The sequence below is a fragment of the Amblyomma maculatum genome, chromosome 2 (genome assembly GCF_055883805.1).
Source record: "Amblyomma maculatum isolate TAMU_Amacu chromosome 2, ASM5588380v1, whole genome shotgun sequence".
NCBI lineage: Eukaryota > Metazoa > Arthropoda > Arachnida > Ixodida > Ixodidae > Amblyomma > Amblyomma maculatum.
Genome location: NC_139345.1, coordinates 70,913,320 through 70,934,222, shown reverse-complemented (window position 1 = coordinate 70,934,222; position 20,903 = coordinate 70,913,320). Strand labels below are relative to the sequence as shown.

The 20,903-nt window shown below is 46.3% G+C and overlaps 1 long non-coding RNA gene across 2 annotated transcripts in view; it reads left to right on the top strand.

The window, feature by feature from the left end:
- Positions 1–1,422: 1,422 nt before the first annotated feature.
- Positions 1,423–20,903, top strand: part of LOC146198942 (uncharacterized) — a 49,624-nt gene continuing 30,143 nt past the window's right edge. For both annotated transcript variants that reach the window (XR_014704738.1, XR_014704737.1), the window contains exon 1: positions 1,423–1,763. This is a non-coding gene — a long non-coding RNA (uncharacterized LOC146198942). The remainder of the gene's footprint in view (positions 1,764–20,903) is intronic.

Sequence of the window (20,903 nt, the reverse complement as noted above, 5' to 3'; positions counted from 1 at the left end):
TCCGAAAAATATTTAGGAAAAAAATTAATTAGGTATTTAATTACAGGCAAAAATGTAAAAGTTGTCCGCAGCATTTGTAATTGAGAAGGGGTAAAGGTTATTGAATGATGTCAATCGATAGAGGGTGACGTATTGTTCTGTCCGAAAAAATTATTAAGCCAATAAGTCGCTCAGGTAATTAACTAGAGGCAGAAAATGTAAAATAAAGGTGAAAATACTCGTTAGCAAATAGCTTGGCGCCACATTTGAATGTATCAAATACTAAATAGTTAATTAAATCAGTAAATTAAGGTGACGTCAAGGATGTGACATCACGCAACTTGAAATCAAGCCAAAAAAGGCATAGGAAGGGATTGGCGCGCAATTTGAAAGTTCCAGACTAAAATAGTTAAGTCAGTCAATTAGGGTTACGTCATGGATGTGACGTCACGCAACCGGAAGTAGAGCCGAAAAAGGGCATAGGAAGCGACTGGTGCGCAGTTTGAAAGTACCAAAGACTTAAATGGGCAAACATTTATCATCAAAACGTTTTTATTTCCATCAAAATGAAACTCCTTTTTGGACCCCCCGTATGCAGGCCTAAGGGAGCCGTACTCAGAAGCCTCGCAAGGTATTAGGAGCAAGGTCTCCCATGCTTTTCTATATTTTATCTGTTGCTCAGTGTCAGGGCTGCCAGCACATTCCCAAATTACGTGGTTAAGAGTGCCCCTTTCCCCACACGTTATGCAATACTGGTCTTTCTCCTCCTTGGAGATTGTGGCTTATATGATTTTCCCCTTGTAATAACGCAATTGCCTCCTCGTTTCCAAGGGAACGGCGGGCGGCGAATAGACCCTCCTGCTCAGCTTATAATGTTCCGTGATGTCGTTGTATGAAATCAAGCTATTTTTCATGCCTATGCGAGAGGGCTGCTCTACGGCCACCCAGTGATAGAGAGCTCGGGCAAGCTCGTTTGTCGCCTCATTTCCTGCAATAGACTCGTGCGCTGAAATTTATATTATCTCTATGTTACGTTCTGTCGGTCTCGCCTCGAAGACGAGTTTGGCCTTGTCCGAGATTTTTCCTTTCCCAAAGTTCCTCACTGCATTTTTATTGTCACTTAAAATCGTCGTGGCCTTGGTACCGACGTAAGCGAGCCCTATCGCCAAATTTTCCGCCGCGCTGGCATCTTTCGTGCGGCTCGAAGCCGCTACCATTGATGCTCCTGCCCCGTCGATCACCGCAGATACAGCCGCCCCGTGCGGTCCCCACGCCGCGTCTACATAAGCCACCAAGGCGCGTATTCCGAGTCTGCGTCGTTATCGAAGTGTCGCTATTTCACGTGACCTCGAGTCATTTTGGCGGCAGCGGCGGCAGAGCAAGGACGCCCACCTAATTCGCACCTACTTCGTTTTTCAGGCAGGAACCAAGCCTTTTCAACAATACCTGCATCAGGCTTACGTGGACTGGATTGGCGGCTGACGTCACATTACCGACGCGCTGGTCGTGCTTTGCTCTTGGTGGCTGTTATCGCAAACGAGGCATTTTGGTGGCAGCGGCGACAAAGCAAAGACGCCCACCTAATCCGCACCTACTTCGTTTTCCAGGTTGGTGCTATACGGAGTTTCTTATTTGCTTAATTTAATCTCTGTATCGCCGCCGCTGCTGCCACAGTGCTTTGTTTTCTGTGCTTATTCGTGCGCTGTGTCTCAACATGTCTGAGATATGCCCATCTTGTGAAGAAGCTGTACCGCCTGGTGACCGAGTCCTGCTGTGTGCCGAATGTAAGTGCAGCTATCATCTTGGTAATTGCTCAGGGTGGTCGGAGGCAACCTTCAAATCTAAACGTGAAGCCGGTTGCAAAATGTGGCGATGCGTGCCTTGCCGCAGTTCGAAGGCAAATACCGGGCGAAAAATGTCTGTTGATAGAACTCGCTGCAAGTCTCGCAGATATCGTTCAAAAGCTGGACGCGCTTTCGAGTTTGCCGTCCCAAGTCGACGAGGTAAAGGCATCTATGGAAATGATGTCAGCTAAATACGATGCCATCCTAGCAAAGTAGGAACAGCAGGACAAAGAGATAGGTAGCCTTAAACAACGTGTCCAGAAGCTGGAGCAGACAAGCTGTGACAAAAATACCAATGATCAACTAAAATGGCATTAAATGAGCTAGAGCTATACAGTAGGAAGCACAATACTGAGGTTCACGGTGTTCCCATTTCCCCAAATGAAGACTTGCTAACCGAACTGAACAGCATCGCTAAAGCAGTCAAATTGCCAGATCTGCAACCGAGCGATATCGACAATGTCTACAGACTTCCTGCTAAGGTGGGAAAAATTCCCACAATTCTGGTGCGGTTCTCTAAACAAGCGCTTCGTGACAGATGGCTCGAAGGACAAAAAGCTAAGTGAGCTGCGGAAGCATCTGCTTCCATATCCGAAAACCTGACTAGGTACAACAGAAACCTTTTGCAGCTAAGTCGAGACTGGGCAGCAGCAAATGGTTATCGTTTCACGTGGCATGCTGGCGGTCGTGCATTTGTCAGAAAAGCGGAAGGGGAGAGCACAGTTGTCATCCGTAGCCCAGATGATATCTTCAAACTGGAAAACGCATGATGCAATTGTCGTTTTGACATTTGTCTAGTTATTTTCTGTTTTTCTGTCAAGCCCAGTCTGTACATCAGACCTCGCTTCTTTCTGCGGAAATTCCCAGCAATTTTTAAATATTGTTCATTTTAATCTTCGCTCAGGAAGAGGGAAGCAAGATGACATTGAATTTTTTCTTGCTGAAGTGAAGTTGCCCATTCATGTTCTTATGTTTTCGGAAACTTGGTTTTGTAACGAAGGCGATGCGTTCAGCATACCAGCGTTTAAGAGCTACTGCTTGAATCGCCAGGTTAAACGAGGTGGTGGCGTATCCATGTTCGTTAAAAATGACATAGAATGTGAACTTCTTGACGAGTTTTGTGTAGTTAGCGCCCATTGCGAGATACTTACGCTCAAAGTCCGCTCATACCTGTTTGCTGTGTGGTACCGCCCTCCTTCCGACAATACGAGTGTTTTCTTTTCTTTTTTAGATTCTGTTCTTGAATTTGCGAATCGGCACAAGTTGAATATTGTCCTTGGAGGTGACCTCTTGTCAGATAGTACAGCGACGCAGGAATTAGATACACTGTTAAACGTTCACTGCTGTATGAATTCTATAAATGCCCCAACCAGAGTAACAGAAGAAACAGAAACATTATTAGATGTTTTCATTACAAATAACCAAAATCACTTAACATCCGCAGTAATCAGTCTGCCGATTAGCGATCACCTCCCTATATTTCTGTGTCAACCACGTACCTAATCTCAAAAGGAGCTCGAAACAATACGCTTATAGGGACATCAATTCGTTGACTCTTTATAACTTTCGTGAGCAGATAGTCGGTGCAGAGTGGAGCGACGTTTTCAACGAAACCAATCCTGAAGCAGCGTACGATAAATTTATCACATTATTCAAACACATATATTCTACTTGTTTTCCCCGCAAAATACATAGTCGTCCACGGCGAGCTCGTAAGCCTTGGATCAGCAGTACGCTACTTAACCGAATAAAAGAACGTGACAAATTGTACAGCCAATTTCTAAAAACGAACAGTCCTGATGCGTTGAAAGCTTTCAAATCTTTCAGAAACATAGTGACAAAAGAGCTTCGAGCTGCAAAAAAACTGTATTATGAGAATTTGTTTGTTTTTTCGAGGAATAACCCGGAGGTGACTTGGAAGAAATTGAACTCTATCATAGGGCATACAACAGAACCAATTACCAAACTTATTCTTGATGGTATAGAGGTTGAGAGACATGAACTCGCTAACGCTTTCAATGATTTTTTCACTTCTGTTGCCCAAACTTCATCTTGCGAAGAGGTACCGTACCGCTCAACTATTCTCGCAATAACTCAACAATATTTTTGAATCCAGTTTCAGAGGGAGAGGTGATGGCGGCTTTCAACAGTCTTAACAATAGCAAATCTGAGGATACCGCGGGTGTTCAGATAATGCCAGTAAAATTTGTTTTCTTGATAACTTGTGTTTGTCAAAAGGCGTGTTCCCACGTAACATGCAGTCGGTGAGGGTACAAAAAGGCGATAAAAACGACCTTTCTAACTATCGCCCAATATCTATCCTGCCTACCTTCTCAAAAGGATTTGAAAAGTTAATTCTTGCTCGTCCTACGTCCTTTATTAATCATCATAATATTTTAAACCCCGCTCAATTCGAGTTTCGGAAAAAACAGATCTACTGAGCTTGCCCTTCTCGCTCAAAAAGAGTATATATTAACTAATTTTGAAGAAGAGAAACTCGCCTTGGGCAAATTTTTAGATTTCTTGAAAGCTTTCGACAGCATCAACCGCAAAACTTTACTCAATAAACTAGACAGGAATAGCATACGTGGCACAGCCTACTCTTTAATATCTTCCTACATAGCCAATAGGACACAATAATGTTGAAATAAACGGTTTCTCCTCTACAGTCAAGCCAGTCATCTCGGGAGTTCCACAAGGCAGTCTTTTAAGCCCCCTTCTTTTTATTCTCTACATCAACGATCTTGTTTCCATAGATTCATCTGCAAAACACATTATTTACGTTGATGATACAAGTCTCTTTTTCTCTGGTCACTCAGGCATAGACCTATCCAGTCGGGCTAACGTAACCTTGGAAAATATTGAACACTGGGCGTGTCAGAACAGTCTATAACTCAATGTCAGTAAAACAAAAGCCGTTCTCTTCCATCCCAGAAATAAAGCATTTCAGCTGCCTTCTCTTGTACTCAGTGGCACGAAAATAGAAATTGCTCACTCTGTGAAAACGTTGGGCGTGTACTTCTCAGAGCACCTGACATGGGACGTTCACATAGAATATTTAGTCAACAAATTATCACGCGCAATAGGTTCTCTACGCCGACATTTCCATGTATTTCCACTTACTATTAACATTATGCTTTATAATTCACTGTTTTCGTCTATTCTGAACTACTCCTTGCTAGTATGGGCAACAATAACAGCAGAAAACATTACAAAGTTACTACTGCTTCAAAAACGTGCAATAAAAAATACTACTAAAGCTTCTTACCTCGAACATACAGGACCAATATTTAAGCAGCTAAAAATAGTTAAAGTAACATCTTTGTATAACTACAGGCTTTTGCGATTACATAAACAAGGCATCAGTAAAAAGGACAACACACTAACACTCATAGCAGTGCTTCAAGACAACATAAACACATACGACACCCGTAACCCGGAGCATTGGCAGTGGTGCAGTGGTCAAGATTTCTCTCTTCCTCACATCAAATTAATCCGCGAAATGTTTCTAAAATACATATTTTTAAGTTAGGTGTTCTGTCTTGTGGCGTTTCTGTTTTATTTTCATGTATTTTTCCTGAATTACCTAGTGCTTTTTTGTAGTCTAATTATTTCTCCATTGATTGTTTATTCACTGTGTGGGCGTGACATTCTCTGCTGTGAAATGCCGTCATATGCAGGAACAGCCGCCCCGTCAAGCTGCTCTTCGGAGCAGCTTTTTAGCGGCTGCTCCTTTCCTTTCCTTGCAGTAAAGGGGAAATAAATTATTATTATTATTATTATTATTATTATTATTATTATTATTATTATTATTATTATTATTATTATTATTATTATTATTATTATTATTATTATTATTATTATTATTATTATTATTATTATTATTATTAAAGTATTATGATTATCTGATTGGTGAAAACGCCGGAACATGATGTTGCCACCTCTTCCGGTTCCGTAGTGGCAACACCCGGTTTCGGCGTTTCGACCAATCAGATGACTAGAGGCCAAGTGATATCGCGACACTTCGATAACGAAGCGAACTCGGAAAACGGGCCCTCGTCTGCCGGTCGCTTCAACTTCCTCTCGTAGGCCTTATCCCTATGCTCTCGCCTTTCTTTGTTATACTCGGGTTGCATGTTTCGCGGCATAGACGGGACGCGTATCATGGCCTTGATTCCTGGCGGGATGTTTACCATCTTGTGCGTGCTGCTTTCTGGCCGTATTCCTACCCATTCGAGTACTTCCTGCCCATTTCAGACTGACCGAGCCGTTCCAATTGGGATATTCTCACCCCCTCTGCAAGCTCAACCCATCTGTTGTGAACCCCCATTTTCTCGAGCCGCTCCGTCGACGTGAATATGGGGAGTCCCAGAGCTCGCTTGACGCATTTCCTCAATATTGTCTACCTCCTCTGTTTCTGCTTTGCTCATGTTTTGGGTATGGCGTCGCGTAGCAGATCCGACTTATTACGTACGCCTGGTACATTTTCAGGATATTCCTTTCTTTTAGTTTTCTTCCCTTTACAGCTACCCTTCTTAATATGCCTACTACTTGGTCTGCATATGTAGTTATTTCTTTCGGGTTTTGGTGATGTTGCCCTTGTTAATAAACATGCTTAGGATCTTCATTTCCTCGACCCTGGGCACTTCCAGGCCTTCCACCACAACTTTAATTTATACTGCTTTGTTGTTCCTGCCGTCGCTATTATACACAAAAAGCTCTGACTTTTGCGGGGAACTCGCAAGGTCTCTTTCGGCCGCATACTTCACCACTGCGTCTGCTGCCCTTTGTAGACTACACTCCATTTCCGCATCGCTTCCGCTATTCATCCAAATGTTTATGTCGTCGGTTTACATGCTGAATTTTAGATCAGGGATCTTGTGCAGCATGGCCGGGAGACTTCTCATCGCTATGTTAAATAGGGAAGGGGACAGTATGGCTCCTTGCGGGGTACCTTTGCTGCCCAGCTTTATGCTGGGGGACTCTGCGTCCTGGAATTTGATCACCGCCTTCCTATCTCCGAATATGTCCTAGATATACTCGTATGTTCTCTTGCCCACGTTTATCTACTCCACATCTCTGACCTCCGCCTCGTGTCGGACGTTGTTGAAGGCCTTTGTGAGGTCAAGACCTAGGATTATTTTGACATCAAATACTTTCTTGTCTATAATTTCATGTTTTAGTCTGAGCATTAGATCTTGCGTGCTGAGCTGAGGTCTAAATCTCACCATCTCAAGCGGCCACATATTTCCATCTTCCATGTATCTCGTTAACCTCATTTGCACTAAGTGCTCCATGAGCTTCCCACGCACGACTTCAGCGAGATCGGATTAGGGTTTCCAATTTTGGTTCTTTCCCCGGCTTGGGGATAAAAATCACTTCTGCCTGTTTTCATTCCTCCAGCAATTCTTGCATACTTTTTCATGTATCGTGCAAAATCGTGCAATCGCCTCTATCGAGTCGTCGTCTAGGTTCCTGAGCATGACATTGGATATTTTTTCCGGGCCAGGGGCCGATCGAGATCTTAGCACAGCGATAGCTGCTCTGATCTCCACTACCGTTTTGTCCGCATCTAGCTCTTCATTTTCGGTTCCTCCATATTCTGCCTGTCGTACTTCCGTCGCGTCCCCTAAGTAAATATCCCTGAGCTTGTCCATCAGCTGTTCGTCCGCGCCATGGAAAGCGTTTCTGGCTTTCACCTGGTTGACGCTCGCTGCCTGTTTGGATTTGCTCGCATCGAGGAGATGCCTCAGTATATTCCACGTCTTTGCTAGACTCATGCTCCTTTCTATCTCGTCGCACCTGCCGTACCGGCCCATTCAGTTTGATCGCATACCTTTCCATTTCTTTGATGTGTCTGGCTAACGAGCACCTTAAGTTTCTGTTCATTTTTCAGATTTCAGTCTCTTGTGGAGCTTTGCCTTGTCCTTCCACACGCTCAGTAGTTTGCTGTCCATTATCGCCGGTGCATCTTCCCTTTAGTCTACCACTTCCGCTTCCCCTACTTCTTCCCTCAGCTGTTTTGCCTAGTCTTCTTAAGAGGTATGCGCTTAAGAGGTATGCGACTCCTCTTCATTTGAAAAAATAAAATTAGTCTCCATCCAGGAATCGAAACTCCACTCCTTAGATCCGCAGCCGAACGTTTTACCGCTGTCTACCGTGAGGTTGATAGCCGGATTCCGCTAGTGACAGATGCTGCTATAGGCGCGCAATTGAAGCTACCATAGACTAAAATATTTAAGTCACTCACTTAGGGTGACTTCAAGGATATGATGTCACCCATATGCCGTCAGCAATGAGGACCAAGAGGGAACGAGTGCGCTCTAACGCCGGCGGCGCTTCTTGCCTTTTGCGAGTGACAGATGCTGGGCTTTTTCTTTCTTGTAAACAAATTATAGATTGCTGATGAACTTATACGAGCTCGACATGGAAGCCAAGGAGAGTGAAGACTGGAGAAATTAACTTCTTCTAATCAAGAGGTAGTCACTGCTTTTCACTGCCTATGTGCAGGCATAGCAAAGCTAAGCCATCTTTCATTCTTTTTTTCACGCTACATAAGGCGGAAAGAACCTCATTAAACATTGCCGGGCAGAACGGTGATATAATGAACGGCCCCAGCAAAAGGCTTGAAAACACGAATACAGGTGCAAAATAAAATTGAAATTCTTCTTTGAATCATTCAGGTATATGTTATAAGCGCGCCCTACATCAAACTTTCTGCATTGTGTTCCTCCCCATGCACACAGCTATTATCGCAAATCGTTGTGCAAGGCAGAAAAACTAAAAGTAATCTGATTTAGTTATTATTCTTTCTCAAGATCCTAGTGCATGAGGTTCAATTTTTTTGTTGTTGTGGCTGTAGGAAGAAGGAAAGAAAAATGCACGCCCCTGTTACTGGATCTGTAGCTCAGCCACTTCCGAGGCTTCGTGCTGAAAGAAGAGAAAATAGAGAAGAAAGAAAAAAATTGCCCATGATTACGTTGCTTACTAATGCGAAATTTGAGCGCAGCTCATCAGCTGTTTCACCTTTTGGATAGATTGAGGCAAAGATTTCGAGCAAGACACGTATGTACAATTGCTCACAAATTTATTAATCTTTTACACGTATTCCTTCAAGAAACACTCCCCTAACAGTTTTTGGCTGTCATGAAAGAAGCTTTGTGGTCGGAGAAATGAAGAAAGCAATTGAGTTATCGGGAGGTTGCGGGAGGTAACGCGGGGGCCCATAGGAACGTTGCGCGACGAACAGACAGCAGCGACTGACCTGTGCTGCTGACGCCGATAGCGAGTGAAGCAAGTGAGAACGGGATGCACGCACCATGATCCGCTAATGGCGAGCCGGCGTTTCGGCAACCGGGGAGCACCCTCGCCGCCTGGGCATGGTGAATACGTTCCGGGAGATCCGAGAGGCTCACTTAACCAACCAATACACACGTCTTTCTACAACACTGTCGGGTCGCCGCCTCCTTGCCCGGCTACACATCCAACATACCACTCTTATGGAAGATCGTGTACGCCTCCCTTTCGAGTGGAGATGCGCCCTCCACGTACGCCCTCTTCCTAGAAACATGACACGTGAAGACCACAATGGTCGGCGCCTGGCGCGGGCGGAAGCCCTGGGCCGCCATTATGGGTCGAAACCCGGCATTTACTACGTGGACGCCTCCGGCCCCTACCATGGGGGATGGTACACGGCCGCAGTGGTCCACCAGTCCAAAACTGTTAACGGGCTTACATTTCGCGCCCGTGACATAACCCACGCGGAGGAGGTCGCCATTGCGCTGGCAGCTACTCACACTGATTCTAAAACAATTATCTCCGACTCGCGAGGGGCCTGTCGGAACGTCGAGCAAGGCTGGGCCCCATACCTACCGACTACTTCAAAATTGTACCTATACCGGGGACCCCGCTTACCGGAAAATAGTATGGGCTCCTGCTCATATGGGTCTCGAAGGGAATGAGGCAGCCGACGCCGCCGCCCGCGCGCTCTCTTTCCGGGCTTCCCATCTCGACCCCCCATATCAGGATCTCGAATTCGAACCCGCGTATTCTTTTAAAGACATTGTTCTTTACTATCAATCTTGTCATAGCCTTTACCCTCGCGCGAGTAAAGGTCTATCTAAGACGGAGGAGCGGCTTCTACTCCGTCTGTATACCAATACTCTGCTGTGCCCGGCAGCACTAAAACATTTTAATCCCTCCTTCACGGGCAGTTGTCCGCACTGTGCGGAGAAGTCTTCGGACATCTACCACATGGTGTGGGCCTGCCCATCCAACCCAGCTATTCCTGCTCACCCCAACCCCACTCGGGAGGACTGGGAGGCAACCCTGCTCGGCTGCTATGACCTGCAGGCCCAAAGGGCCTTGGTCGAACGCGCCCGGGCAGCGGCCGACGCCACTGGGGTCCCGTACTAGGGACCCCACCCAGTATCTGTAAGGGCTGATAGTCAAAGATCCGGCCCATGCGTACATCCACCCCTTTTAAATGAATAAACGTTTTTCACCACCACCACACCACACAGGAAAAGAGGGGACCCCCTCCTTCTCTTTTTGCATGGCGGCGACGGTGTTCATGCGATGTCAGCGCACGTTAAAGATCCCCAGGCGGTCGAAATTACTCCGTAGCCTTCCACTGCGGCTCCTCTTTCTCTCTTTCCACTTTCACTCCCACCTTCCTCTCTTCCCTTACGGCGCGGTTTCGGTGTCCACAGAAAACAAGTGAGACAGTTACCGCGCCTTTCCCTTCCTATAAAATAAATCAGTTTTCTACGCAGTCAGCCCCGCCGGGGTGGTGCAGTAGTAAGACGCCCGACTGCTGTGCCGGAGTTCCCGGGTTCGAACCCGACCTCGGCGGCTGCGTTTCGATGGAGGCGAAACAAAGAGGCGTCCGTGTGCTGTGCGATGTCAGCGCACGTTAAAGATCCCCAGGTGGTCGAAATTACTCCATAGCCCTCCACTACGGCTTCTCTTTCTCTCTTTCCACTTTTACTCCAACCTTCCTCCCTTCCCTTACGGCGAGGTTAAGGTTTCGACAGGTGGTGGTAACAACTTTTATTGCCACGAAATGAAAGGAATTATTTCGGGCTGGGGCGAGTCTAGGGTGGCCTCCAGTCGGGAGCGACCTCTTGAGCTCGCGTGACGAGGGCCAGTTGCGTAGTTTTCCTTGGGCTGGCCAACAGCTTGTCCCATTCCTCCGCTGAGGGAGCTGGCAAGAGTGTCTTTGGAGGGGGATTGCTGGCGCATTCCCACAGTATATGGTCTTGAGTGGCCTGCGTCCCGTCACCGCAGTGCCGGCATGCAGGGTTGAATTCTCCGTTTCTAATCAGAAAGCAAGTGAGACTGTTACCGCGCCTTTCCCTTCCTATAAAGCAATCTACGCAGTCACGTTGTCTTGACTGGCTAGCGGCGTCAGCGGCATGAGTCAGTAGCTGCTAGCGCTGCCTCCGGCGACACCCCCCCCCCCTCTTTCTTTCCTCATGTTCTCCAGTTGCTGCGCGCGCTCCTGCCCCCCTCGTTCGCCGCTAAGTCCCCCCTCCCCTCTCTCCCTGCGAGGCTCCGGTTGCCGGAGCAACGGCTCGAACTGGTGGGATGAAAGGGGGGCTGAGCTATAGTATATTCTAGGCACTATAGCTGAGCCAACGCCTCCTACAACTGCTGAGCTGGTTACGAGGCTGACGCTACCGACGCCGACGCGAATCCCAGGAACGAGCGCCAAAGAGTCGCGCTCTAAAAGAAGACGGAAAGACACGAGCCGCAACAGCCGTCGTCCACCACCGAAGCGTTGGCGGGCGCAATGACAGCCTACAGCAGAAAACAATTCGGTGGCAGGCTAGCCCCCGCCGCAAGCGGCGGTGACCTACCTGTCCCAGCCCCAGCAGGGCCATGATCAGCACCTTCACCAAGGGTGGCTGATCCTGGCCCTGAATAGGCTGGGACAGGTAGGGCACAGCTGCTTGCTGCGGGGGTTAGCCTGCCACAGAATTTTACCTGTTGTAGGCAGTCATTGCACCCGCCACTGCTTCGGTGGTTGCGGCACGCGTCTTTCTCTCCCCTTTTTTTTTCTTCTCTATTTTCTCTTCTGTATGCACGATCGAGTCAGCGGAGGTGGCTCAGCTAAAGGGCCAGTAGCAGGCCCGTGCATTTTCTTTTCCTTCTTCCTACAACCACAACAACAACAGCCCCATCAGAGTCAGGAGCAGCCACTCTCCTCCCGCGAGCCCCCGTTAAATTTACACGGGAACTATGTCTCCTTACGTACGAAATGAAAGCATTGCGAATTCTGTCATGCCATTTGTACGGTTAACCGACACTACGCCGATTAAAAGCGGCAAATAAAAGGCGCCTCATGGACGCCTGGAGCAAACGCCAGGCGGGGACAGCTTCGTATGTGCGTGAATCGCCTGGTGAAGTCATCACTAGTCTTGACGTCATGGATGATGTCATGGATGACGCCGCAATTTCGCCTCTATTGCCTCACCTTTACATGCGCCTCTTCACACCGATACGCCTTTCGTGTGGTCACCTGCTTGCGAAAAAGCACTTGAAATTCTGAAGCGTGCTCTGACTTCGGGTTCCGTCCTCTGCCAGTTTGATGACAAAGTTCCGACTATTTTACCCACCGACTTCAGTAGCCATGGCTTTGGTGCTGTCCTTCTGCAGCGCCAAGACACCTCTATAGAAAATGTTGTCGCTTATGCAAGCCGCACTCTGACTTCTGCGGAACAAAACTACACTATTACCGAGCAAGAATGTGTCGCCGTCGTCTGGGCTGTTCAGAAGTTTTGTCCATACCTTTACGGCCGTCACTTCACGGTTGTCACTGACCACCAGGCTCTATGCTGGTTATCCTCTTTAAAAGATTTGTCTGTTCGTCTCTGGCGGTAGATGCTCCATCTTCAAGAGTACGACTTCACTGTCACTTACAAATCTGGCAAGAACAAGGATACCGACGCTCTCTCTCGTTGCCCTATTGCTTCGCAGTCGCAACACATGTCCTCGCATTCCTCTCCTGTCCCAACGGAGTCACGTCCTTTAAACCCTACAGTTATCCAGTCTTTGAGCGCCGCCTCTATTGCTCCCACGCCAGATATAGACTGCAATCTTGCTTACCCCTAGAGTGCTGACCCTTACTGTCGAAAGCTGATTGATAGCCTCACCGGTGTTATTAGACCTCCAAATGCCCGTCTCCGTCGTCGGCTCAACAATTTCATATTACAGGATGGCACATTATTTTGGCACAACTACAGCCCCCTGGGCCACACCTGGGTTCCCGTAATTCTTTCTTCCCTGCGTCCTCAAATTCTACCAACCTTTCACGACGACCCCTCCGCAGGTCACCTTGGATACCAGAAATCCTACGACCGAATCAAAAGTCGTTTCTTCTGGCCTGGCCTTTCAACCTCAGTATTGAAATATCTAGAGTGTTGTATCCCTTGCCAGCAATTCAAGCAGTCTACGTCGCCTCCTGTCGGTCTCTTGCAACCTCTGCCATGTCCTTTCAGGCCTTTAGATGTCGTCGGAATAGACTTGTATGGACCCCTGCCCTTCACTCCGGCTTGCAACCGCTGGGTCGTTACTGCCGTTGACCACCTCACCCGATACGCTGAAACCGCAGCACTTCCTTCCTGCTCCACTTCCGAAATCGCCAGCTTCTTCCTCCACACCATACTTCTTCGCCACGGCGCTCCTCGCCTCCTCCTTAGCGATCGTGGCAAGTCGTTCCTCTCCACCGTTCTCGCCGCAGTGCTTCCCGCTTCAGGCACGGTGCACAAAACTAAATCTCTTTACTACCCTCAGACCAATGGCTTCACAGAACGCTTTCATCGCACCCTTTCTGATATGCTATCTACCTACATTCATCCTCAGCACAACAACTGGAACTCTACTCCCGTTTGTCACCCTCGCCTACAACACTGCTGTTCAGCGAACCACCACCTACTCTGTTTTTTCTTGTTTATGGCCGCCACCCTACCTTCTCCCTCGAAGCATCTTTCTTGTCAGCTTCCACTCCTTCTGCCGCGCCTTCCCCCGAACAGCTCGTGTCTCGTACAGCCCACTGCCGGAATCGTGCCCGCCTTCAAACTGAAGCCGCTCAAGCTTCCAGGAAAAGCACGTATGATACGACCCATCGCGTAGTGTCTTTCCGCCCTGGCAACGAAGTGCAACTCTGGACACCTACTCGCATCACCGACCTGTGTGAAAAGTTTCTGGGCCGTTTTATTGGCCCGTAGACGGCTACAGAACAAACTTCCCCTGTAAAAGATCTCATCACACCTGCATCGCCTGTTCGCGATCGTCGGTGTCGCGGTACCGAAATTGTGCACGTGCCGCGTTTGAACCACATTAACCGCAGACCTTGATATGGTCGCTTTCGTTCGGGAGCGGGACGATTGTAAGCACTGTGAGTGAGCTTCATCTTCATCTGAGCGTAATCATCACCGGTCATCGTGTCGTCGGAAGAAGACGAAGTGGAAGTGTTGAGGAGTTGTGGCTAATTGGGAGCTGCTGCTTCGGCCTATCTGAAATAGGAAGGTGAATTTGCTGATATATATATATATATATAATTGGGAGCTGCTGCTTCGGCCTATCTGAAATAGGAAGGTGAATTTGCTGATATATATATATATATATATATATATATATATATATATATATATATATATATATATATATATATATATATATATATATATATCAGCAAATTCACCTTCCTATTTCAGATAGGCCGAAGCAGCAGCTCCCAATTAGCCACAACTCCTCAACACACATATATATATATATATATATATATATATATATATATATATATATATATATATATATTGACGGACGAGGAAGAAGCGGGCAGGGGCGCTCACGCTTGGCCAGCCGCGATGACAAAAAATCATTTCCCAGTCATAGACCATCTTTTTTTTTCTGTTCTCTGTGTCCAATGACCAAGACCCCACGACTCGAGATTCCGCTACACTCGAAAACATCACCCCTACCCATGTCATGCGGTGCGTGTCTTCGCCCTCTGGTCTTGGCGACATGTAGCCCGAAAGCGTCCTGGGCCAGGTTTCATTGCGATTCGCCGTGTCTGCAAACCTTTCCTTCTTTCTTCCTCTTCTACTTTAGCCATCGAGTCATACCCATCGTCATGCCGTGGATCTCATCGACATCGGCAAACTTCCTCGTCCACGATTGGGACGATCGCTCGGTAGGGCGTAAAGTTTCGGACAAGGAAGAAGCGGGCAGTGGTGCGGGCAGGAATGCATGCGCTAGGCCCCCTGCGATTCATTAAATCATCTCTCAGGCATCGTCCATCTCTCTCTGTTCTCTGTGTGTCTATGAGAAAGAGAGGCAACAGAGACGTGCTGCATAGATCCGCTTGCGATGGAGGAAGATGAACATGCAGCTGTGGCCGCTCCTAGAGCGACGAGGCTTAAGCTCGCCCACAGCTCAACAATGAGCCTAGCCAGGGCAGTGAAGCTTTCGCTGTCAAACAGGGCTAAACAATGTTAAACCCCTGCCAGTTTTTGCCTTCTCTTTGGCGAGTTTTGTTTAGGAGCGCCGTCAGCGCAATATTATCAGTGGTGTTCTCTTAATTTAGTTGCTATCGAATGCGGGACAACCAGAGTTAATGCGTATGGCGAGAGTACTCTCTAGCTCGTGTTGTCTTGTTCACTACTACTAAGTGCTGAAAAAATACGCATCCTGCTTTGGACCCAAGTGGCGTGACAGCTTCAAAAATCAATGGCTCTGGTTCGGTTTGCGTTCCTAGCTTGAGCTATATAGTGACGAGTGTTTATTGAGGCATCGGTTTTTATTCTTTTGTTGGTGCGCTATTAGATTTCTCAGGAACTGCTCTCATGTGGAAGAAATAAATTATAGATTAGTATCCTCATGGTCTTTAAAGAGAAAGGAGACGTAAGTGTTACAACGGCAAACAGCGGTAACCTGTGAGGTGCAAAGCCACTTTTCTCTCACGTATACTTCTGAGCACACCGGGACGGCACGCGTGCAGAAAGACGAGGCTGAATTGGCAAACCTCAATATCAGCATGAAGTTTATTTGAGCGCTTAAAATATTAATCCAAAACCTTCTAATTTCATTTTGATACTGGGTAGCTTCCGCATAAATTCGCGAAATATTTGAAGAAGCTCGCCTATTGACAATTTCTTAACCTATTGCCCAGGTTTATCATTGCTTTTCTCTAAAAAGAGTAAGAATTTAGACTGTGTTCCCAACTGCACTGTGTTTTTTGAACCACTGAGTCTGGCAGTATATTTCTCCAGCGATCTTTTACGAGACGCGTAACGTTTAAACGCTGGCACGTACACCCATGCTCTATTTCGACGCTCAGTTATTTTTCTATGCAATAATGTTATTGCGTATCCTTTACATTGGATGTCGGGAATTTGCTTCATTAAATTAGTAGACCGGTAAACAATGTCCCCGAATTATTAAGCATAAATATCGGACCGTTAAAACTATTTCCTAGTTTCAATCGGGTCGTTTTTGTAGTGTACGAATAAAGTACGGAGAGCAGTGCGCCATTCATTAGTAAAATATTGCATAAACCTGAGGTGGGTGTTTCTCCGTGCACACATCAACATAGTAAGCAACAAGCCGATCCCGTTGAATGTGAAATTCACTTCTTCGCACGCCGAAAGGTTATCATTTCGTGAGCACCACCATGCAGTTTACATGGGGTAGTGAATCAAATGGTTAATACTCATTCGCTTCAAAAGAATTGTTTTTGTACATGCAATCTTCGGCCACCATTATCTTGGAGGCCCTTTCTATAACACCCGTTCGAGTTCGTTTTGCTAAAACCTCTAAGTTGTAATGTGAAAGCTGCCTTAGCGGCAACAACTACTATATTTCCCCATTTGCTTCTTATGTTTCGTTTTTGCTTTTATCTGCCGTTTATTGATGCGGCCTGTCCTATTATGCTTCATCGTTCCGAATTTAGAAAAACGTCTGAGTTGTTTCCAATATTTCGAAACACGTTTTTTGTAAAAATGTTGTGAATCGAGGAGTCGTTTGTGTCGGATAATAATAATTTGTGATGATTATCAGGATCAATTTTTATCGCATGGACTTCTCATTAGGGTACCAGCTTTTTTCCTGTCATGGAATATGTTTCACGCCTTAATGAAGTGCCTGTAGATGGGACTGAACAGTGCGATCAGCAGAATGTTATGAACATTAAAATTATGAACTCTCAATGAGTAAGTGGCCGATGCGACAATTAGTTCGTATACCACTGCGCTGAACATGCAGTTTGCTTACGGTCACACTTTTCTAACTGCACCCGATTATTCAAAAAACGTGAACCAACAGTTCTTGTTCGCCGCATATACGAAAACGACAATTTTCTGGCCCGAATAAAGCAAAGAGTCATTATTGATTGGATATAACACAATGGGAGCCAGTTTGTTGTTCATCACGACGCAAAACAGCACAAACTTCTTTCACAGGGAGCGCGCGACATGCAGCTCGCTGTCGCCTCCTAGTCACTACCACTGACTCGAATCTCGTGACATCTGTGCTGGTAATGAAAAGAATACTTGAAATTCGCGGTCGAGTAGAGCTTTCCCACCGCGAACTCTGCACTCTTTCTTGCCTCGAAAAAAAAAAATTCACTCTCCTACAATCACTTTTATGGTGGCTGTCGACGCGGCAGCTGCCGTGTCGCGATCACATACTCCCACGTTTTATAAACAGAGAGCCCCCTCCCTTAAGACGAAAAAAAGACACCAACATCCAACGCATTCTGTTAGACATGGACTTCTAGCGATGCGGTCTCGTGATTGAAGTGGGCCGCAACCGACGCGCATTCGCAGAGGCGAGAAGGCACGCTGTAAGTGGATTGAACTTAGCGCCTGGAATGCCAGTGAATACCCGTGAGCACACATCGATGGGATTGAGGAAAGTTGTACGGACACCGTCCGTAAAGAGCACGATTTTGCTGTTGTCTTCGTTGAAATATTGTTTTTCAGTATACGAGAATGGCGAGACTATAGGTAGCACGAATATACGATAACGAGACACGAAGCACAGGCAGGAAATAACCAGGAATTTAGTGAGTGTGAAGAGAAGGATTTATACGCCTGCAGAACCGACATGACACAAATTAGGCAAAAGTACGTATTAAACGCACTTGCATCAAAAATTCCTTTTCCGTGTTGGTCACCTCTTGAATATAAGTGCTGCACTTCTCTCTTTATAATGTGCGTGGTTTTAGCTCCACTTGTACGTGCTTTTCGTGGTCAGTCTAAGTATTTGGGACTGCCTCTTCTCTGTATCCGATCAGAACGAGAAGATGACAAAACAATGAATACAAACTCACATGTAGCCATTTGATTACTCTTATGAGCATGCTAATAGTACTTATTCCTGACTGAAGCTCTATTCCCCCTTGTGGTGTCCCCTAAACATTAAAGCAACATCATCTGCCCTTCGTGTTGATCAATTTGTACTTGCCCTACCACCTGATCTCATTGTCTCTTTGGTTACTTCTGTTGTTTCGGCAAGTGCCTTGGTCTGGCGGTGCTCCCAGGTTCGAAGTCCTGATCGGAAAGAATTTTTATTCAACTGTGAAGCTAAGAAACTTTCTAATGTAGCCGTATAGCGGCTTCTTGGTGTATGACATATCGTAGGGTTTAACGCACCTAAACTAAGCAAAACATGCGAAAGCTTTTGCGTACAGATCGGAGTTGATGGTGACAACAACGCGCAGTGCACACAGCGCGAGTGTATTGCAATCTGTAGGCGGAATGAGTGGCTTTTTTAATACATTTTCTTTCTACGAGAAGATCGGGGTGGTCGGGTGGTCGGGTGGGGAATGGGGGGGGGGGGGGGGGGGTGCGCATAGATCACTTGGCTGCGGTGATAGCTACGACGTTTCGTACTGGCTTTCCGCACGAATTTCCTGAGTTTGAATCCACTTCAACGATTTTCTTACAATGTGGAAGCGTACTAGCGGTCATGCAAGCCATCTTTCTAGGCTGCATTGGGTGTTTGACGTGGTTAGACCCAGGGGTACCAAGTCCGAAAACTCACCAGAAAAGCTGCAAAAGTGGCCAAAATTAGCCAGCCAAATAGATAAAAATACACATTCACAGAAAAAAAACATGGTTTGGCTAAAAACAAGTGATTATTCTAACTTTCAATTTATAAAGAATACATAAATAGCTTTTTTATTACAACGCACAGTCATGAGCGACATGAGAAAGAACAAACAATTTTCCCAAAATTGCGAACAATATTTGTATTTCTCTATTAAATATGATGGTGCCCTACGACTATTATGCATCCAAAGGAAACCTCTTTAAAAAACTAAATAATCTGTACTTGTACAACAATATTATATAGACTAATCAATACATGAATGCTCAACCTTTGGTATAGCTCATATTGCTCATGACTGTACATGTACACGCAACATGAAGATGGGTATTTTAACAGCAAAGACCGCCTGCAAAGTTCATTGAAGCTACCGTACCAATAAACACCAAAATACGTACACTATAACTTTGCGCCAATGAAACCAAAATATAATATCTGCCTCTGCGATACCTATACAAGCCATGAAAATAGACCATGCCTGGAAATTATGTTCATTGGCTAGGAAATGAAGCATGCCTAAACTATGCAGGCTCGGGTGGGATGTTCAGGGTCCTCCGTAAATGAATGAACTCATCTTACGAACCATTTTTCGCTGAATTGTGGACTGTGAGGTTGCGGCCGTCCTCAGCTGCATGTAAACCTTTTACCTCGACATCAATCTCAACATCAATATAAGGAGATCGTGCGGCATTCCGTCTGCCAGCTCTATTTTTGTAATGAGATAGTTGAGAATACGTGCTCCGGCCATGTCACCGTCTAATACATGCTAAACAAGCCTCTTCATGGCTCCTCCTGCGAGATGCATCTTGGGGTTGGCACCAACCAGAGGGATCTCTGTCGTTGCAAAGCTTCTTCCATACCTCTATAGTGGTTGCTTTGTAACTTATTCGTAACTGGGAGCTAACGTCCGAATGACACTCACGCTATGCCTGGCGCCGTTATGGAGGCTTGCAGACAGGTTTCACGGATATTGACCAGCGTTCAGGCGCTTTGCGTTTCGCCACTATAGAAACGTGGCCACGGCAGCCCATATCGAACCCCGGTCTCCCGACTCAGTACTCGAACTCCCTAACCACTGAACCGCAACGGCGGGCTGTTGATAAATCTTGGAGTGCTAAATGATTACAAATAACTCGCGCTGTGCGCCACTTGAAAGCATCGTGCAACCGGTTCACAAGAAGCACCCATGAAGGTGTTCTGTTCGCACTCCACCGAGGCTGCTTGCCACCTCTCAGGTGGACTTCTTACTTAGCAAGGTGTGAATGTTCGCGGCCAATTTAAAGATTCTGCTGTTACATTGTTAGTGTAATTCTGCCAACGGGAGCGCGCATAGAACGAAAATGAAAGACATAAGCCAATGAGGACCAATTTCATCTCTAGGTGACGTACAGACCTGGCGGTAAACGCATAGCAGCATCGCTTCCGCCCGGTGATGTGGTTTCCCTTCAGCTGAAATGCATGTACAACAGAGAAAGGTGGGCTGGTTGGTGACACGTATTAGAATGCGTATTTGCAACCACACGAAAGGACAATGGACAAGGAAGGAACCAACAGCGCCGGGCGCGGATCTGCAACTGAGTTGTATTGCACAGATGGGTCACATTTATACAATCATCGCAATTACCCAAGAACCTAACAAGAATAATCAAAGAACACTGACACGCTGGCGTGCGCGGGACAGTTTTTTATACAGATAGTTAAGCTCCTTATCGGATGAAGCGATATTTCGAAGAAATACGAGTTTCAAGTTTTTTTTTTTTCATTTTCGTGTACGACTTGTCTTTCTGCAATGAATGAAATAGATAGAGGGCGTCATTTTGAATATTTTCCGTCAAGCATTTTTTTCCCCACATAAATGAAATACAAATGTTGCAACACCATTGCGCTCTTTATTTTGGACACCTAATGAAAACGAGCTCAGCTACAAAATATACAGTTTTCTATATTAAGGGACCTTTTAAGGCG